The 19,472-nt window shown below is 39.7% G+C and overlaps 1 pseudogene; it reads left to right on the plus strand.

Annotated features, from left to right (window-relative positions):
* Window positions 1-3,485: 3,485 nt before the first annotated feature.
* On the plus strand, window positions 3,486-3,976 carry LOC100582839 (annotated as a pseudogene).
* Window positions 3,977-19,472: the final 15,496 nt, after the last annotated feature.

The raw sequence follows: 19,472 nt of genomic DNA on the forward strand, positions 1-19,472 counted from the left end.
TTTTTGTCCCTGCTAACAAAGATATGTGTGGATAGAGTATTTTATCTTGAGCACCCTTTATTCTGGCTCTGGTCATTGCCTTATGATAACATAATAGAGCAGCTGCAGCCATGTCATGCTTGTGAGTGAAAAGTCAGGAGAGTGGAAAAGACATTCATTTGTCCATTCAGTAAGTATTTACTGGGCACTTACTATTGCCAGGTCTTCTAGACTTTGGGGGATACACTAATAAATAAAACAGACAAAGTCTTACACTGGGCATTTATCCAGAGCCCTAATATTTTGGAGCAGAAGGGACATTAATTCCTTTATTGCTTAAGACACTATAAATTAAATATTTTATTACTTTCAACCCAAAGAATTCCAATTGACATAAAACATTTATTATTACTATTATCAAAAGTTTAATGAAGTGCCTAAGCTAAGCATAGGCACTTCATTAACCTTTTGGTAACTTCCCCAGATTTCCAACCTCAAAGATTTATTTGCATTCATTACTCTACATGCAGAATTTACCTACCCCACCCCCGCAGAAAAGAAGGCAAGGTGTCCGGGCACGGTGACTCATGCCTGTAATCCCAGCACTTTGGGAGGCCAAGGCAGGGGGATCACCTGAGGTCAGGAGTTCGAGACCAGCCTGGCCAACATGGTGAAACTCCGTCTCTACTAAAAGTACACAAATTAACCGGGTGTAGTGGCAGGTGCCTGTAGTGCCAGCTACTGGGGAGGCTGAGGCAGGAGAATCGCTTGAACCCTGGAGGTGGAGGTTACAGTGTGCCGAGATCGTGCCACTGCACTCCAATCTGGGTGAGAGAGCAAAACTCAGTCTTAAAAAAAAAAAAAAAAAAAAAGGAAAGCAAGGTGGTTTTGCATAGTAATCTGAAACAGAGAAAAGAAAGATGTGGAAAAGAAGGATAGAAAAGTGTCCATTATCCAACCCTCAGGGACACCCTGTACAGAAGCAGGGGTTATAAATAAAAGCAAAAGCATTATGTAATTTGTAAGCAAAAGCATTTGTAAGCAAAAAGAGGCTTACAAGACAAACGGCGTAGGCCAGGTGTGGTGGCTCACGCCTATAATCCCAGCACTTTGGGAGGCCGAGGCGGGCGGATCACGAGGTCAGGAGTTTGAGACCAGCCTGACCAACATGGTGAAACCCCATCTCTACTAAAAATACAAAACTTTGCTGGGTGTGGTGGTGCGTACCTGTAATCCCAGCTACTCAGGAGGCTGAGGCAGGAGAATCGCTTGAACCCCGGAGATGGAGGTTGCAGTGAGCCAAGATTGCACCACTGCACTCAAGCCTGGGCAACAGAGTGAGACTCCGTCTCAAAAAAAAAAAAAAAAAAATTAACCAGGCATGGTGGCAGGTGCCTGTAATCCCAGCTACTCAGGAGGCTGAGGCAGGAGAATCGCTTGAACCCAGGAGATGGAGGTTGCAGTGAGCCAAGATCACACCATTGCACTTTAGCCTGGATGACAGAACGAGACTCTGTCTCAAAAAAAAAAAAAAAAAGACAAACTGCATACACAATAGCACTATGGAGCTTAGGTGCCAAATTGCTGCTTAGAGAAGAGACGAGCATGTCCCCCATCTCTGCAAAGCACAGGATGGCATCTGGCAGGAATCTCCGCACAGCAGTGGAGCAAAAGTGCCGGGAAGTAGCATTCCCACTGGAGATCCTGGCCACAGTGGCTATATTGAAGAACCACAATACAATGGTTCCTAGTAATGGACTTCAGTAATGATACAAAATTAGAGCACCTGAGCACAAGTGAAACATCCATGAAATTAGAGATGAGGTGGGGTCCTGAAATATGTCAGGAAGGGATAATAAGGATGCTAAATTCAGGTCTTACTAATGTTCCTGTGACCTTGTTTATACCCACTGGCTGTGAAGGCCAAGGATGTTTAGGTTACATTGCAGTATTAAAATTATGGAAAATGACTGCAACTTCTCTTTCTTTCATTATTTTCTAATTTACAGATAGCTCTTCTCTGTTTCTTAATTAACAATCCCTCCAAAAAAAAGTACATATATTCATTTGTTCAATTTTTAGATTGTGAGTATCCCAATTAAATTTAATCTTTTCCTAGGGAAAAGAAATAAAAATTTTAACTAGAAAGCACAGGTCAAAAGATATTTAGATGAGGAGGATGCTATGGAAAATACTAGAAATTTCTTTATGGTTAGACGCTTATAGTGTCTGTTGGGTCACAGATCCCCTTTGAGACTCTGAGGTCTCACTTCTCTACAGCTTCTCCACAGAAGCTCTACTCTAAGCTTCTCTACAGGAAAAGCTCATTTGCAAGAGTATATCGGAAGCCCATTCACTACGCTCTATCTTGGAAGCAGAGGGACCCTAGGCTTAAAGCTCTTACATCAGTCTCTGGACTCTAGTATCCTTGGGAGGTAAGAATGTGATAAAAATGAAACAAAGTCCATGACTTTGACCTACCTCCTGGTCAGTTAGCATTGTGTGAATCCCTGACTACATCCCTAATCCTTATCAGAATCTAGCAAGTGTAGATGGATTCAGTGCTGACAAATCACCTTTCCAAGTAGGGTGCCTTGCTGACACAATTAATAGTTTCATGTTCCATTGAGTCCTACTGAAAGCATGCCCTTCCAACCCATCTGACCACCATGATATTGAAGAACTGTAAAGAGTGACTAACATTTTATACTCAGAGAAGTATCCTAATAATAGCTGTCTACACAAAAGGCATCATCAAACACTTTAGTAGTGTTATCCCATTTTGGCTGGGTGTGGTGGCTCACGACTGTAATCCCAACATTTTGGGAGGCCAAGGAGGGTGGATCACTTGAGGTCAGGAATTGGAGACTAGCCTGGCCAACGTAGTGAAACTCCATCTCTAATAAAACAATACAAAAATTAGATAGGCGTGGTGGCACACCCCTGTAATCCCAGCTACTTGGGAGGCTGAGGCAGGACAATTGCTTGTACCTTGGAGGTAGAGGTTGCAGTGAGCAAAGATTGTGCCACTGCACTCCAGCCTGGGCAACAAGAGCGAAACTCCGTCTCAAAAAAAAAAAAAAAGGAAAAAAAGAAATGTTATTCCATTTCATCTTCACATGAGCTGTATGAGATTATAAAATATGACTCATTTTGTAGATGAGAAAACTAAGGTTAAGTGATACAACCGTGGTCACACACATAATAAGCGGCAAAACACATATCCCTGTCTTATGGACTGGATGCTCATGTGCCCCCATCACTCAGATGTTGAAGCCCTAAACCCATAGTATGATGGTACTAGACAGTGAGCCTTTGGGAGGTCATTCTATTTAGATGAGGTCACGGATGTAGAGCCCCGATGACGGGATTAATGCCTTTTTAAGAAGAGGAAGAGCTGCCATCTTGCGTTCTAGCATGTGTGCGCTTCATCTCAGCTAGTCCACCAGAGACCCCCTGAGGACCAATCCTAGTCCCCCGCGCGACCCCTTATCCGCTCGGACAAGATGAAAGAAACGATCATGAACCAGGAAAAACTCGCCAAACTGCAGTCACGAATGCGCATTGGTGGGAAAGGAACTGCTCACAGAAAGAAGGTGGTTCATAGAACAGCCACAACAGATGATCAAAAACTTCAGTTCTCCTTAAAGAAGTGAGGGGTAAACAATATCTCTGGTATTGAAGAGGTGACTATGTTTACAAACCAAGGAACAGTGATCCACTTTAACAACCCTAAGGTTCAGGCATCTCTGGCAGCGAACACTTCACCATTACAGGCCATGCTGAGACAAAGCAGCTGACAGAAATGCTAGCCAGCGTCTTAAACCAGCTTGGTGCAGACAGTCCAACTAGTTTAAGGAGACTGGCTGAAGCTCTGACCGAACAGTCTGCGGATGGAAAAGCACCACTTGCTACTGGAGAGGATGATGATGATGATGATGAAGTTCCAGAGCTTATGGAGAATTTTGATGAGGCTTCCATGAATGAGGCAAACTGAACTGAGTCAACTTCTGAAGATAAAACATGAAGAAGTTACTGGGAGCTGCCATTTTATATTATGACTGCTTTTTAAGAAATGTTTGTTTATGGATCTGATAAAATCTAGATCTCTAATATCTTTAAGCCCAAGCCTCCTCGACACTGCAGCTGTTTTCGGTTTTTGCTTATACACAGTTCATTCTTTGCAGCTAATTAAACCGAAGAAGCCTGGGAATAAAGTTTGAAACAAAGGTTAATAAAGTTCTTTGCCTAGTTAACAAAAAAAAAAAAGGAAGAAAAAAGAAAGAAAAAGAAGAAGAGGAAGAGACACAAAAGCTTCCTTTCTCTGCCATGTGAATATGTAATGAGAAGGCAGCTGTCAACAAGCAGGGCCAGGGTCCTCATCAGATGCTGAATCTGCTGGCACCTTGATGTTTGTTTGTTTGTTTGTTTGTTTGTTTGTTTGTTTTTTGAGACGAAGTTTCGCTCTGTAGCCAGGCTGGAGTGCAGTGCAACCTCACTGCAACCTCTGCCTCCCACCTCCCGGGTTCAAGCGATTCTCCTGCCTCAGCCTCCCAAGTAGCTGGAACTGCAGGCATGTGCCACCATGCCCAGCTAATTTTTGTATTTTTAGTAGAGACAGGGTTTCACCACCTTGGCCAAGATGGTCTCAATCTCTTGACCTCGTGATCTGCCCACCTTGGCCTCCCAAAGTGCTGGGATTACAGGCGTGAGCCACCGTGCCCGGCCTGGCACCTCGATCATAATCAGCCTCCAGAACTGTGAGAAATACATGTCTGTTGTTAAGCCACCCAGTCTACAGTATTTTGTTATGGCAGCCTAAACAGACTGAGGCACCCAGGATGGACAAACTTGTGCTTTTTGCATGCCAACTAATACAAATGTTATACTTTGTAATCTAAGTCCCAAGTGTCAACCCTAAATTTGAAAGGTTAATAGAAGCTCAACATAAATACTCCTAAATCTCCTGAAATGATTTCAATTAAATAAGACTGGATTTTGAGAGACATTAAAATGTATTGACATTGAACGAAAAAAAAGTGTCTTTTCACTTAATTGTTAAAATCACCCCATCTATATCCTGCCCACATAATTCTCAACTAATAATAGCCTATTTCACTCAGTGTCAGCAAAGATTACAGAATGCTGTAATCCACATGTATGTTATTTTGTTGCACATGGCTGCAAACTATAATTAGCAGATATTTTCTTCAAACATCAACTCAAACATTTTTGAGAGTTTTTTCTTGCTTACAGAAAATTCAGGAGCAAACAGCTTGGAAAAATGTTTTTTATAAAAAGACAAGGAAAACAATCCCTATTCTATCTTATATGATGATTTGACTTTGAATCTGTCACCATATTTACTAATTCTTTTAAAATTACATCTGAAAATGTGTGACTTGAAGCAAAGAATATACCATCACGATGCAAATGTCAAAGAAAACACATCAAAGAAGATGAAAGCAAGTGAAGGCCATAGAAGTCCCTAAAAATGACTGATTGGGTTTAAAGATATGAAAGTCACTGGTGACCTTAGCAAAACGTATTTGTTATTGATGAATGCGAAGCTACAATTGCAGTGGGTTAAAAAAAATTAGAGTACCTCCATATACAATGGATTTACTCTGCGGTGGCTAAACAGATTGAGGTGCATCTATAAGTGCAAAGCTAGAAATATATCTATGAGGAAAGCAAGTTTGCCAAACAACATGAGTAGCATGATTTGCAAAAGTAAAATTATCAGTATATAAAAATATGTGTAGATATAGATAGAGCCTTATTTGTATATTTGTAAATGCATGAGAGAATTGTCTAAAAGGATACATATTTGTACCAGAGGCCTTTTGAGGCCCCAGATTGCATACCCTCAGTCCATCTCTGATTTCAGCCACAGCTGTGTAGGTGGTTCCACACATGCTCTGAGTGTAGTGGTGATGTCCCACTGAAAGAGCATGCCTGTGGTCTTTTCTTTTTTTTTTTTTTTGAGATGGAGTCTCGCTCTGTCGCCCAGGCTGGAGTGCAGTGGCGCAATCTCGGCTCACTGCAAGCTCCGCCTCCCGGGTTCACGCCATTCTCCTGCCTCAGCCTCTCCGAGTAGCTGGGACTACAGGCGCCCGCCACCACGCCCGGCTAATTTTTTTTGTATTTTTAGTAGAGACGGGGTTTCACCGTGGTCTCGATCTCCTGACCTCGTGATCCGCCCGCCTCGGCCTCCCAAAGTGCTGGGATTACAAGCGTGAGCCACCGCGCCCGGCCGCCTGTGGTCTTTTCATACTCTGCCTTGGGGGCTTCTCAAGGAAGCCCACTTAGCCTTGCAAACAAGAGCCACCTAGGAAAAGTGAGTGAGCAACACTCTACCAATGTAGAATGAGAGCTAACGCATAAATTCCCCAGCCCTACCACAGCCCACAGCCTTCAAGTGGACAAGTCTTGGAGTCATCCTGTATACTTTTTAAAATTGCAGTAAAATATACACAATATAAATTTACCATTGTAATCTTTTTTTTTTTTTTTTTTTTTTTTTGAGATGAAGTCTTGCTCTGTCACCCAGGCTAGAGTGCAGTGGCAACATCTCAGCTTACTGTAGCCTCAGCCTCCCAGGTTCAAGCAATTCTCCTGCCTCAGCCTCCCCAGTAGCTGGGACTATAGGCGCGCACCACCATGCCTGGCTAATTTTTGTATTTTTAGTAGTGATGGTGTTTCACCATGTTGGCCAGGATGGTCTTGATCTCCTGACCTCGTGATCTGCCCACTTTGGCCTCCCAAAGTGCTGGGATTACAGGCGTGAGCCACCGCGCCCAGCCATTCCTTTTAAAGGCTGAATAAATATTCCATTGTATGTATATATCAACTTTTGTTGATACATTCATCTGCTGAGGGGGCATTTGGTTGTTCCACATTTTGAATATTGTGAATAATGCCACTATGAACATTGGTGTATAAGTATCTGTTTGAGTCCCAACTTTAAATTCTTTGGGGTATATACTAGGGAGTGAAAATGCTGGGTCATATGCTAATTCTAAGTTTATTGTGTTTGCTTGTATTTAACATGCTCCACGGAAAAACTATTTTATTTTTTGTTTAATTAATTAATTTATTTATTTATTTATTTATTTTTTGAGACGGAGTCTCGCTCCATCGCCCAGGCTGGAGTGCAGTGGTGGGATCTCCACTCACTGCAAGCTCCGCCTCCCGGGTTCACGCCATTCTCCTGCCTCAGCCTCCCAAGTAGCTGGGACTGCAGGTGCCTGCCACCATGCCCAGCTAAGTTTTTGTATTTTTTAGTAGAGACAGGGTTTCACCATGTTAGCCAGGATGGTCTTGATCTCCTAACCTCATGATCCACCTGCCTCGGCCTCCCAAAGTGCTGGGATTACAGGCGTAAGCCACCATGCCCAGTCCTATTTTATTTTATTTTTTTTTTTTAGTAAGTTTAACTTTCACAGGTCCTGGTGGAATTGAACCTCAGAATTTTGATGATATGTCCCTATGTTGCCGCCTCCTGCTTCTCTCCCTCTTTCTCTTGCTCCCTGTGACTTTCACATGGCCTAACTGCACCTAAGTCCTCAAGTCCCTGTCTCAGGCTCTACTTTTTGGGGAACTCAAGCTAGGACAACACCCACCTGTAAGGGTGATTACCTCTGATAATTAGGATTAGAGAGAAGGAAACATTTACTCTTAAAACTTTCGTACTTGTATCACTTTGTTGTCTTTTCAAGTTTTTATGATCATAAGAAGTCAAAGTCACAGCATTATTCTCTTCTGTGAAACATACATAAGTGATTGCTCTAAAACAAACCACAGACTGATCATTCTTATGAATTTGTGCCATTACAGTAAGTCATAGAGTTTTAGAGGTTAATTTTTTAAAGGTTCTTAAATTCTTGATCCAAGATGGTGCTTGTATTAGTCTGTTCTCACATTGCTATAAAGAGACACCTGAAACTGGGTAATTTATAAAGAAAATAAGTTTAATTGGCTCACAGGTCTGCAGGCTGTACAGGAAGAATGAAGCTGACATCAACATCTCTATTTTGAAATATGATAAAGGGAAAGAATTGTACCTTTCCTGCCTTTTACAGTCTGTATTTCAGAATTGCCAAATAATTTATGAGGGGAAGGTTTTTTTGTATAGAAGTATTCTAATACCAAAGGAAAAGGAATTATAAAATTAGAGTATTACAGTTTTTGTTTGGTTTGTTTGATTGAGACAGTCTCACTCTGTTACCCAGGCTGGAATGCAGTGGCACGATCATGACTCACTGTAGCCTCAACCTCCCGGGCTCAGGTGATCCTCCTGTCTCAGCCTCCCAGGAAGCTGGGACTACAGGTGCACACCATCACACCTGACTAATTGTTTTGTATTTTTTGTAGACACAGGGTTTCACCATGTTGCCCAGGCTTGTCTCAAACTCCTGGGCTCAAGCAATCCACCTGCTACTGCCTCCCAAAATGCTGGGATTATAGTTGTGAACCACCGCACCTGCTTGAGTATTACCATTTTGTAAACTCTAATGATGTCACAAAAAAGAGAGACATTGAGACAACATTTTCTTCATGATGGAAAAACCACCTATGAAGTAGTGTTGAAAAAAATCGGACTTGAAGCAGATCAAACCTTTAAATCTAGCTGCCAATCTGTAGAAAATATGGCAAATAAAGGAATATGTTCAACTATACCATCGGGGATGCAATCAGCAAAACCCAGACTATGGGAAAGTACAAAATAAGCAACAAAAAAATCAAGAAAAAGAGATGGAGTGGGATATTACAGATTAAAAGAGACTGCACATGCTTATCAACCAGTGGCACACTATGGACCTTATTTAAATTATAATTTTTAAAAAACTATAAAAATTGCTTAAATAGAACAATCAGTTCAACATGAATATTTATGTGATGATACTCATGATTTATTGTAGATTTGTCTACATGTGGTAACAATAGTATTGCGGGTGTGTTTAAAAAACAGAGTCCTTATTTCCTACAGATATACATTGAAGTATTCACAGAGGATATGATATGATACTCAGGATTTACTTCAAAATAATCTCAAAGATGGGGTAGTTAAGAGCATGTAGATAAAAAAGAGCTTGACAATGTATTAATGATTTTTGAAGATGAGTAATGAATACACTAGTTTCACTACACTATTTTCTCTACTTTTATATATGTTTGTAATTTCCTAAAATAAATATTTAAAAATACCAATATTTATTAAGGAGCTAGATAAAACACCATTGGTAGAATCACAGAATTGTATAAGCTCTTCTTTTTTTTTTTTTTGAGACAAAGTCTCACTGTCGCCCAGGCTGGAGTGCAGTGGCATGATCTCGGCTCACTGCAACCTCCATCTCCCAGGTTCAAGTGATTCTCGTGCCTCAGCCTCCAGAGTAGCTAGGATTACAGGTGCACGCCACCACGCCCAGCTAATTTTTGTGTTTTTTTAGTAGAGACCGGGTTTCACCATGTAGGCCAGGCTGGTCTCAAACTCATGATCTCAGGTGATCCACCTGCCTCAGCCTCCCAAAGTGCTGGGATTACAGGTGTGAGCCACCACGCCTGGCCTAAGCTCCTCCTTTTACTATAATCTTTCCCTAAATTATCCCCTATTTGGTGAGGAGGTCTTATGCATCTTGGTATACTTTAGTCTTAGCACAGTGACTGCCATATAGTAGTCACTCAATAAGTGTTTATTAAATGATAACCACTCTTTTTTTTATATAAGATCTCACTCTGTCACCCAGGCTAGAGTGCAGTGGCACCATCATAGCTCTCTGCTGCCTTGACTTCTCGGACTCAAACCATCCTCCCACCTCAGATTCCCAACTAGTTGGGACTACAGGTGCATGCTACCACACCTGGCTACTTTTTTTTTTTTGGTATTTTTTGTAGAAATGGGGTTTCACCATGTTACCCAGGCTGGTCTAGAACTCCTGGACTCAAGCAATCTGCTTGCCTCAACCTCCCAAAGTGCTAGGATTACAGGTGTAAGCCATTGCACCCAGCTGATAACCACTTTTAACGTCAGTATAAAACACTATTTTTTGTGATCAAATTTATTCAATCACCTATGAAATTAAAATGTTTCTGATTTTGTTCAGAGGTGCTGGCAATATAATGGCCTTCGCCTGTAAGACTGTGTACTCCACATTCAGAGTCATGCCATGTAGGTATTCCTGCACCAAGTTCTCCTAGCAGTACTGTATTAAACCTCAGTCATCAACAGGCTTTTCTGATCAAGTGCCCTTTCTCCCATGTGCTTCTCAGAAATAACTGAAATCTTGGCATACTTTCTCCTCTTGCTGCAGTTCAGAGGCTTTGGCCAAATGCTAAGCTTCTGAAATTTCTGCTCCTAATTTACTGAATTTGAGCACTAGGTGGTTAGTGGGAGGTAAGAGGAAATCCAGCCAGAACCCAAAGAAGAAATTATCTGGGAAATAAAACCTAAATATAAAATGATAGGCTATTTATGTGTTTGTAGAATTTTAAAAGAAAACTTTGATATAACTTTTACAACCTAGGAATGTTTGTCAAAATTCCTTAGTCTGGTTTGATGAGCATGTGCAATGAGGTGTTGACCATATAAACTTAGAAGAAGAAACTCACATATGGGAGGAATTATGTGAATTTCCTTCCACCTGAAGGTAAATCTTATTAATGTGAGACAGTTTACAGTGGGATAACAGAGGTTTCATAAAGGTATCTGCCTGTGTTCCTGAAGGGCCCTGACAAATGGCACTGCACAGTGGAAAAAGCAGCAGAACATGATTGAGTATTTAATTGATCTGGTGACTTCTAGATGTCAAAAATATTGGAAAGCCACACATTAGAAAAATATCTTGGTTTCCTCTTTCCAAGATACTTTTGGCCACTAAATTGATGTTCTTGTAGGAGACATCTGCTTGTAGGTGATGACTGAGAAATGGAATAAGAACACAGCATAGATCTTCTGCTCCCAATTCCCTACTCTGCCAGCCATTACTAGTACATGTGGGTGTTAATTTGGTAGCTGTCCCAGATTTCATAAAAGCAGAGATGGCTTTCAGTTAAAAATGGCAACTTGAGGATGCATTTAACTACCTTTTATTCCATCCAAGTTTTCCATTGAAATAATCTGCAGATGTCATAAATAGGGAACATCTTATAGCAATGCTGATCATTAAGAATTGAAGGAATTTTTGCTAAAGACCATACAGCTAAAAGCCATGAAGAAAGGCCTATCACCCCAGGTTTCTATGTAGTCTGGAAATTTAATGAAAAGAGACATCATCAAAATCTGACTCTAACCTTCAGTGCAGAAGTAAGAGTTGGAGGTGATGTTAGTTATTGGTAGCCTTGTAAGGGGTCCCTCTAGGGAGTGCATTGCATGCCAGAGCCATAAGGAGCAGGGATCTGGTGGTCTTTCCATGCTGGGAATAAGCAAAGGGGCTGCCACAGCTCTCCCGCAAAGAAGTCAGTTCTGCCAGAAAAAGAATGGAGCTTCTTCCCCAGCTGACATCAGGCTGCCACTACGAGCTTTGAAAAGAAACTCTTTGGCCAAAGGGACAGACTCCTGTTATCTTTCTTCCACCCTTAAGCTATTGGATTTCTGAACCAAATAAGTAAAAGTACAATAAGTTGAAATATTTCCCCCTTCCCCTTATCTTGAGTGGTCTGGAACTTCAAACTCACACAATTTCTAAAAGAATTTAAACCAATACTGGACAAACTCTAATCTCAATCTTTAATTCAGTATATGACTGAAAATAAGAAAAGACAGTGCAAGTCAAAAAAGATGCCAATCTGAGTGATGATTTAAGTAATGACATAAAATATTCCTTTATGAAATTTTAGAAACTTTCTGATTAGTTGAACAGGATTTTACATGTTGGACGACAGAGTAAGTAGTCATTAAAAAGAAGGAAACCTGAGATGAGAAAATACTGAGGAAATAGAAAACTTTATTGTCAAGTTTCAAACAAGTCAATGAATTAGAACCCAAGCTCCAAGCAATCCTCCTAGAATTTAGGGGAAGAAAGCAAAGAAACAAAAAGGACAAAGGAAAAGAGCTGTGGAGAATAAATCCGGGCAATCCAATACCAGTGTAATAGCACTGTCAGAGTCAATTTAAAATAAATAAATATGTAATATTAATATATTGGAGAACCTGAAAATATTAGATAAATTAACCTAAATGCTAGATTGTAAAAAGACCAATCATACAAACTACTAGAAAGCCTAAAAAAGAAAATATATTTTTTTTTTTTTTTTTTTTTTTGAGACGGAGTCTCGCTCTGTCGCCCGGGCTGGAGTGCAGTGGCGCAATCTCGGCTCACTGCAAGCTCCGCCTCCCGGGTTCACGCCATTCTCCTGCCTCAGCCTCTCCAAGTAGCTGGGACTACAGGCGCCCGCCACCACGCCCGGCTAATTTTTTTTTGTATTTTTAGTAGAGACGGGGTTTCACCATGGTCTCGATCTCCTGACCTCGTGATCCGCCCGCCTCGGCCTCCCAAAGTGCTGGGATTACAAGCGTGAGCCACCGCGCCCGGCCAAGAAAATATTTTTAAAAAGCAAAATATGCAAAATTTTCAGTCTGTAACCATAGATTTGACAGATATTATAATTTATTTTAAAATCTTTTATATGCACCTGGTTATATATTTAAAATTCTTAAAGGAAAATATGTTATAAATATACATGTAAAATTCATTAATATAAAATGTTTAAATGTACCTCAAAAGTGGGAAAAGCTCAAGTATTTAATTTTGACAAAAGAAATTTAAAAACAAATAAAGCAACTTTCACAAAGTCATACCTTTTATAAGAAGTGGAGCATGAATTTGAAATTTTACAGCATCTAAAAAAAATATAGACAGCTGTCCAATTTATTTTAAAACCTCCCATAATGCTAATAGCAAACCTGACCAAAATAGCAAATACACACACACACACATGCACACATGCATATGCACACACATATACCCCATGTAGACTAATTTTACTTTATATAGACGGAAATGACGAAAATAAAACACCAGAAAAATCAAATGCATACTGTAATAAAATGATAATACACTATGACAATACTTATTTCAATAATGCAAGGATCATTCAATCTTAGAAAATCTACAGTATTGTTATCAATATATCAAAAGAAGAGAAAAATGCATTATAATTTCTATAGGTTTGATGTATCTATGAAAAACCTTGTATATAAATCAACATCATTTTCTGATGAAATCTCTGAACTAAGACTAAGACATTTTCTTAATACGATGAAAACATTTTTTCTTTCTTTCTTTTTCAAAAAAGCCATCAGGACCATAGTTAAGTGAAACCTAGGTATATTTCCATTGAAGTTTGGAATATTGAAGTGCTGTTCTCAATATTCTTACTAAAGGAATAAAACGAAAAAAAAGAATGAGTACAAATGGAATTACATTAATGCAACTATTAAACGGACACGTTTTAATTCTATCCTCTCCCACCATAAATCATGTTTCTTTATAGCCTCTTACTCTTGGGAGACTTATAAATTCAGGGCAGAAAACTAATATGCTTTGCTAAATTATCGTGGTTGCCATGTGATATATTAAGAATTAATTTATTGGCTGGGCACGGTGGCTCACACCTGTAATCCCAGCACTTTGGGAGGCAGAGGTGGGTGGATCACCTGAGGTCAGGAGTTCAAGACCAGCCTGGCCAACATGGTGAAACCCTGTCTCTACTAAAAATAGAAAACATTAGCTGGGCATGGTGGCACATGCCTATAATCCCAGCTACTTGGGAGGCTGAGGCAGGAGAATCGCTTGAACCCTGGAGGTGGATTGCAGTGAGCCGAGACTACACCACTGCACTCCAGCCTGGATGACAGAAGGAGACTCTGTTCGAAAAAAAAAAAAAAAAAAGAATTAAAAGAATTAATTTCCTCTCCTATGTAGGAACCAAGGCTGGGGTTAGAGTAAGACAATTAAGTCAAGGATATAAAACTACAGAGTCAGATTCTGCCTTTATTTAAAATTGTCACATTTTGTTCATCACAGATTTTTTATATTAATTTTGATTTTTAAAATATTGTATTAAACTACAATTTATCTTGATTATGAGTTTTTTGGTGGCCTCTTACATTCTGCCCCCAAGACAAGCGCCTGACTTGCCTCACCCTTGTCCTGGCCCTGAATGGGCTGGTTTTACAATTATGCTTCGTAACTTGCAAAATTCTTATATGTATTCTTTTGAATTTACCCAATATTACAAATTTTCAAAATTAAATTTAAAAAATAAAGAAGAAAAGAAGCCTAAGAAAAGAATTCTGGAGGGGCTCCAAATTTTAGTAATCCAGAAGAGATGTTGCAAGCAAAGGAGCCTGAGCAGGAGAGGCCAGTAAGGGAGGAGGAAAAACAGACCGTGGCATTTTCCAAGAATGGTAATATTCTTTTGGGTCAAGGCAGATGATGCTGTAAATAGCTAGACAATTCCCTGCTAAGTGTACTTCTTTTCAGTCACCTAGACCGTGCCTTCAGAAATCTCACCTAATAATAGCCTAGCTGTAAGAAGAAAACACGTTGTGCATTCATGCATATGAAACATAAATTACAATGCAAAATTATGAAAAGCTATATTTTTGAGCAATCAATGGTTTGGGTTTTGTTTTTAGCATTTTGAGTTGTCAACATGGCATGCTGAATTCATTTGAGCAATTGCTCTGTCTTGACTTGTCTTACTTTACTGTTATATTCTTTCTGTGTTTCAAACCTCGGATCAAGTACAGTCTATGGTTAGATGTCTTCCTTGTAATCAGTTCTTTTTTTAAAATTTAATTTCAATAGTTTTTGAGGAACAGGTGGTTTTTGGTTACATGGATAAGTTTTTTAGTGGTGATTTCTGAGATGTTGATCCACCCGTCACCTGAGCAGGGTACACTGTACACAATGTGTAGTCTTTTATGCCTCACCTCCCTCCTACCCTTCCCCCTGAGTCCCCAAAGTCTTTTTTATAATTATTTAAAATTATTTAAATTTAAAATTTAAATTATTTTAAATTAAATAATCTTTTTTTTTTAATTATACTTTAAGTTCTGTGATACATGTGCAGAATGTGCAGGTTTGTTACATAGGTATATATGTGCCATGGTGGTTTGCTGCACCCATCAACCCGTCATCCACATTAGGTATTTCTCCTAATGTTATCCCTCCCCTTGTCCCCCACTCCTTGACAGGCCCTGGTGTGTGTTGTTCCCCTCCCTGTGTCCATATGTTTTCATTGTTCAATTCCCACTTATGAGTGAGAACATGTGGTGTTTGGTTTTCTGTTCCTGTGTTAGTTTGCTGAGAATGATGGCTTCCAGCTTCATCCATGTCCCTGCAAAGGACATGAACTCATCTTTTTTTATGGCTGCATAGTATTCCACGGTGTATATGTGCCACATTTTCTTTATCCAGTCTATCATTGATGGGCATTTGGGTTGGTTCCAAGTCTTTGCTATTGTGAACAGTGCTGCAATAAACATACATGTGCATGTGTCTTTATAACAGAATGATTTATAATCGTTTGGTTATATATAACCAGTAATGGGATTGCTGGGTCAAATGGTATTTCTGGTTCTAGATCCTTGAGGAATCACTACACTGTCTTCCACAATGGTTGAACTAATTTACACTCCCACCAACAGTGTAAAAGCATTCCTATTTCTCCACATCCTCTCCAGCATCTGTTGTTTCCTGACTTTTTAATGATCGCCATTCTAACTGGTGTGAGATGGTATCTCATTGTGGTTTTGATTTGCATTTCTCTGATGACCAGTGATGATGAGCTTTTTTTCATATTTGTTGGCTGCATAAATATCTTCTTTTGAGAAGTGTCTGTTCATATCCTTCGTCCACTTTTTGATGGAGCTGTTTGTCTTTTCCTTGTAAATTTGTTTAAGTTCCTTGTAGATTCTGGATATTAGCCCTTTGCCAGATGGATAGATTGCAAAAATTTTCTCTCATTCTGTAGCTTGCCTATTCACTCTGATGACAGTTTCTTTTGCTGTGCAGAAGCTCTGTAGTTTAATTAGATCCCATTTGTCAATTTTGGCTTTTGTTGCCATTGCTTTTGGTGTTTTAGACACGAAGTCCTTGCCCATGCCTATGTCCTGAATGGTATTGCCTAGGTTTTCTTCTAGGGTTTTTATGGTTTTAGGTCTTACATTTAAGTCTTTAATCCATCTTGAGTTAATTTTTGTATAAGGTGTAAAGAAGGGGTCCAGTTTTAGTTTTCTGCATATGGCTAGCCAGTTTTCCCAACACCATTTATTAAATACGGAATCTTTTCCCCATTGCTTGTTTTTGTCAGGTTTGTCAAAGATCAGATGGTTGTAGATGTTTGGTGTTATTTCTGAGGCCTCTGTTCTGTTCCATTTGTCAATATATCTGTTTTGGTAGCAGTACCATGCTGTTTTTGTTACTGTAGCCTGGTAGTGTAGTTTGAAGTCACGTATTGTGATGCCTCCAGCTTTGTTCTTTTGTTTAGGATTGTCTTGCCTATATGGGCTCTTTTTCAGTTCCATATGAAATTTAAAGTAGTTTTTTCTAATTCTGTGAAGAAAGTCAATGGTAGTTTGATGGGAATAGCATGAAATCTATAAATTAATTTGGGCAGTATGGCCACTTTCAAAATATTGATTCTTCCTATCCATGAGCATGGAATGTTTTTCCATTCGTGTCCTCTCTTATTTCCTTGAGCAGTGGTTTGCAGTCCCCCTTGAAGCAGTCCTTCACATCCCTTGTAAGTTGTATTCGTAGGTATTTTATTCTCTTTGTAGCACTTGTGATTGGGAGTTCACTCATGATTTGGCTCTCCGTGTGTCTGCTATCGATGTATAGGATGCTTGTGATTATTGCACAATGATTTTGTATCCTGACACTTTGCTGAAGTTGCTTATCAGCTTAAGGAGTTTTGGAGCTGAGTCAATGTTTTTTTTGTTTGTTTGTTTGTTTGTTTTGTGATTGAGTCTTGCTCTGTTGCCCAGGCTGGACTGCAGTGGCATGATCTCTGCTCACTGCAGCCCCTGCATCCTGGATTCAAGCAATTCTTCTGTCTCAGCCTCCTGAGTAGCTGGGACTATAGGCACACATCACCACACCTGGCTAATTTTTGTATTTTTAGTAGAGACGGGGTTTCACCATATTGGCCAGGCTAGTCTTGATCTTCTGACCTCGTGATCTGCCTGCCTCAGCCTCCCAAAGTGCTGGGATTACAGGTATAAGCCCCCATGCCTGGCTGACAATGGGGTTTTCTAAATATACAATAATGTTGTCTGCAGAGACAATTTGACTTCCTCTCTTCCTATTTGAATACCATTTATTTCTTTCTGTTGCCTGATTGCCCTGGCCAGAACTTCCAATACTATGTTGAATAGGAGTGGGGAGGGAGGGTATACTTGTCTTGTGCCAGTTTTCAAAGAGAATGCTTCCAGCTTTTGCCCATTCAGTATGATATTGGCTGTGGGTTTGTCATAAATAGGTCTTATTATTTTGAGATATGTTTAATCAATACTTAGTTTATTGAGTGTTTTTAGCATAAAGGGGTATTGAATTTTATCAAAGGCCTTTTCTGCATTTATTGAGATAATCATGTGGTTTTTGTCATTGGTTCTGTTTATGTGATGGATTATGTTTACTGATTTACATATGTTGAACCAGCCTTGCGTCCCAGAGATGAAGCTGACTTGATCATGGTGGATAAGCTTTTTGATGTGCTGCTGGATTCGGTTTGCCAGTATTTTATTGAGGATTTTTGCATCGATGTTCATCAGGGATATTGGCCTGAAATTTTTTTTATGTTGTGTCTCTGCCAGGTTTTGGTATCCAGATGCTGCTGGCCTCATAAAATGAGTTATGGAGGAGTCCCTCTTTTTCTATTGTTTGGAATAGTTTCAGAAGGAATGGTACCAGCTCCTCTTTGCACCTGTGGTAGAATTTAGCTGTGAATCCATCTGGTCCTGGACTTTTTTTGGTTGGTAGGCTACTAATTACTGCCTCAATTTCAGAACATGTTATTGGTCTATTCAGGGATTTGACTTCTTCCTGGTTTAGTCTTGGGAGGGTGTATGTGTCCAGGAATTTATCCATTTCATCTAGATTTTCTAGTTTGTTTACATACAGATGTTTATGGTATTCTCTGATGGTAGTTTGTATTTCTGTGGGATCAGTGGTGACATCCCCTTTATCACTTTCTATTGTCTCTATTTGATTCTTCTCTCCTTACTCCTTTATTAGTCTGGCTAGTGGTCTATCTATTTTGTTAACCTTTTCAAAAAACAGCTCCTGGATTCATTGATTTTTTGAAGCATTTTTTGTGTCTCTATCTCCTTCAGTTCTGCTCTGATCTTAGTTATTTCTTGTCTTCTGCTAGCTTTTGAATTTGTTTGCTCTTGCTTCTCTAGTTCTTTTCATGGTGATGTTAGGGTGTTGACTTTAGATCTTTCCCGCTTTCTCCGGTGGGCATTTAGTGCTAACAATTTCCCTCTAAACACTGCTTAGTGGTGTCCCAGAGATTCTGGTATGTTGTGTCTTTGTTCTCATTAGTTTCAAAGAACTTACTTATTTCTGCCTTAATTTCGTTATTTTCCCAGTAGTCATTCAGGAGCAGGTTGTTCAGTTTCCATGTAGTTGCACAGTTTTGAGTGAGTTTCTTAATCCTGACTTCTAATTTGTTCGTACTGTGGTCTGAGAGACTGTTTGTTATGACTTCTGTTCTTTTGCATTTGCTGAGGAGTGTTTTCCAATTATGTGGTCAATTTTAGAATAAGTGCTATGTGGTGCTGAGAAGAATGTACATTCTGTTAATTTGGGGTGGAGAGTTCTGTAGATGTCTATTAGGTTCACTTGGTCCAGAGCTGAGTTCAATCCCTGAATATCCTTGTTAATTTTCTGTCTCATTGCTCTGTCTAATATTGACAGTGGGGTGTTAAAGTCTCCCATTATTATTGTGTGGGAGTCTAAGCCTCTTTTTAGGACTCTAAGAACTTGTGTTATGAATCTAGGTGCTCCTGTATTGGGTGGATATATATTTAGGTTAGCTCTTTTTGTTGCATTGATCCCTTTACCATTAGGTAATGCCCTTCTTTGTCTTTTTTGATCTTTGTTGGTTTAAAGTCTGTTTTACCAGAGACAAGGATTGCAACCCCTGCCTTTGTTTGCTTTCCATTTGCTTGGTAAATATTCCTCTATCCCTTTATTTTGAGCCTATGTGTGTCTTTGCACATGAGATGGTCTCTTGAATACAGCACACCGATGGATCTTGACTGTTTATCCAATTTGCAGTCTGTGTCTTTTAGTTGGGGCATTTAGCTCATTTACATTTAAGGTCAATACTGTTATGTGTGAATTTGATCCGTCATATGATGCTAGCTGGTTATTTTGCCCATTAGTTGATGCAGTTTCTTCATAGTGTCAATGATCTTTATATTTTGGTATGTTTTTGTAGTGGCTGGTACTGGTTTTTCCTTTCCATATTTAGTGCTT

The sequence above is a fragment of the Nomascus leucogenys genome, chromosome 1a, assembly GCF_006542625.1.
Source record: "Nomascus leucogenys isolate Asia chromosome 1a, Asia_NLE_v1, whole genome shotgun sequence".
Classification (NCBI taxonomy): domain Eukaryota; kingdom Metazoa; phylum Chordata; class Mammalia; order Primates; family Hylobatidae; genus Nomascus; species Nomascus leucogenys.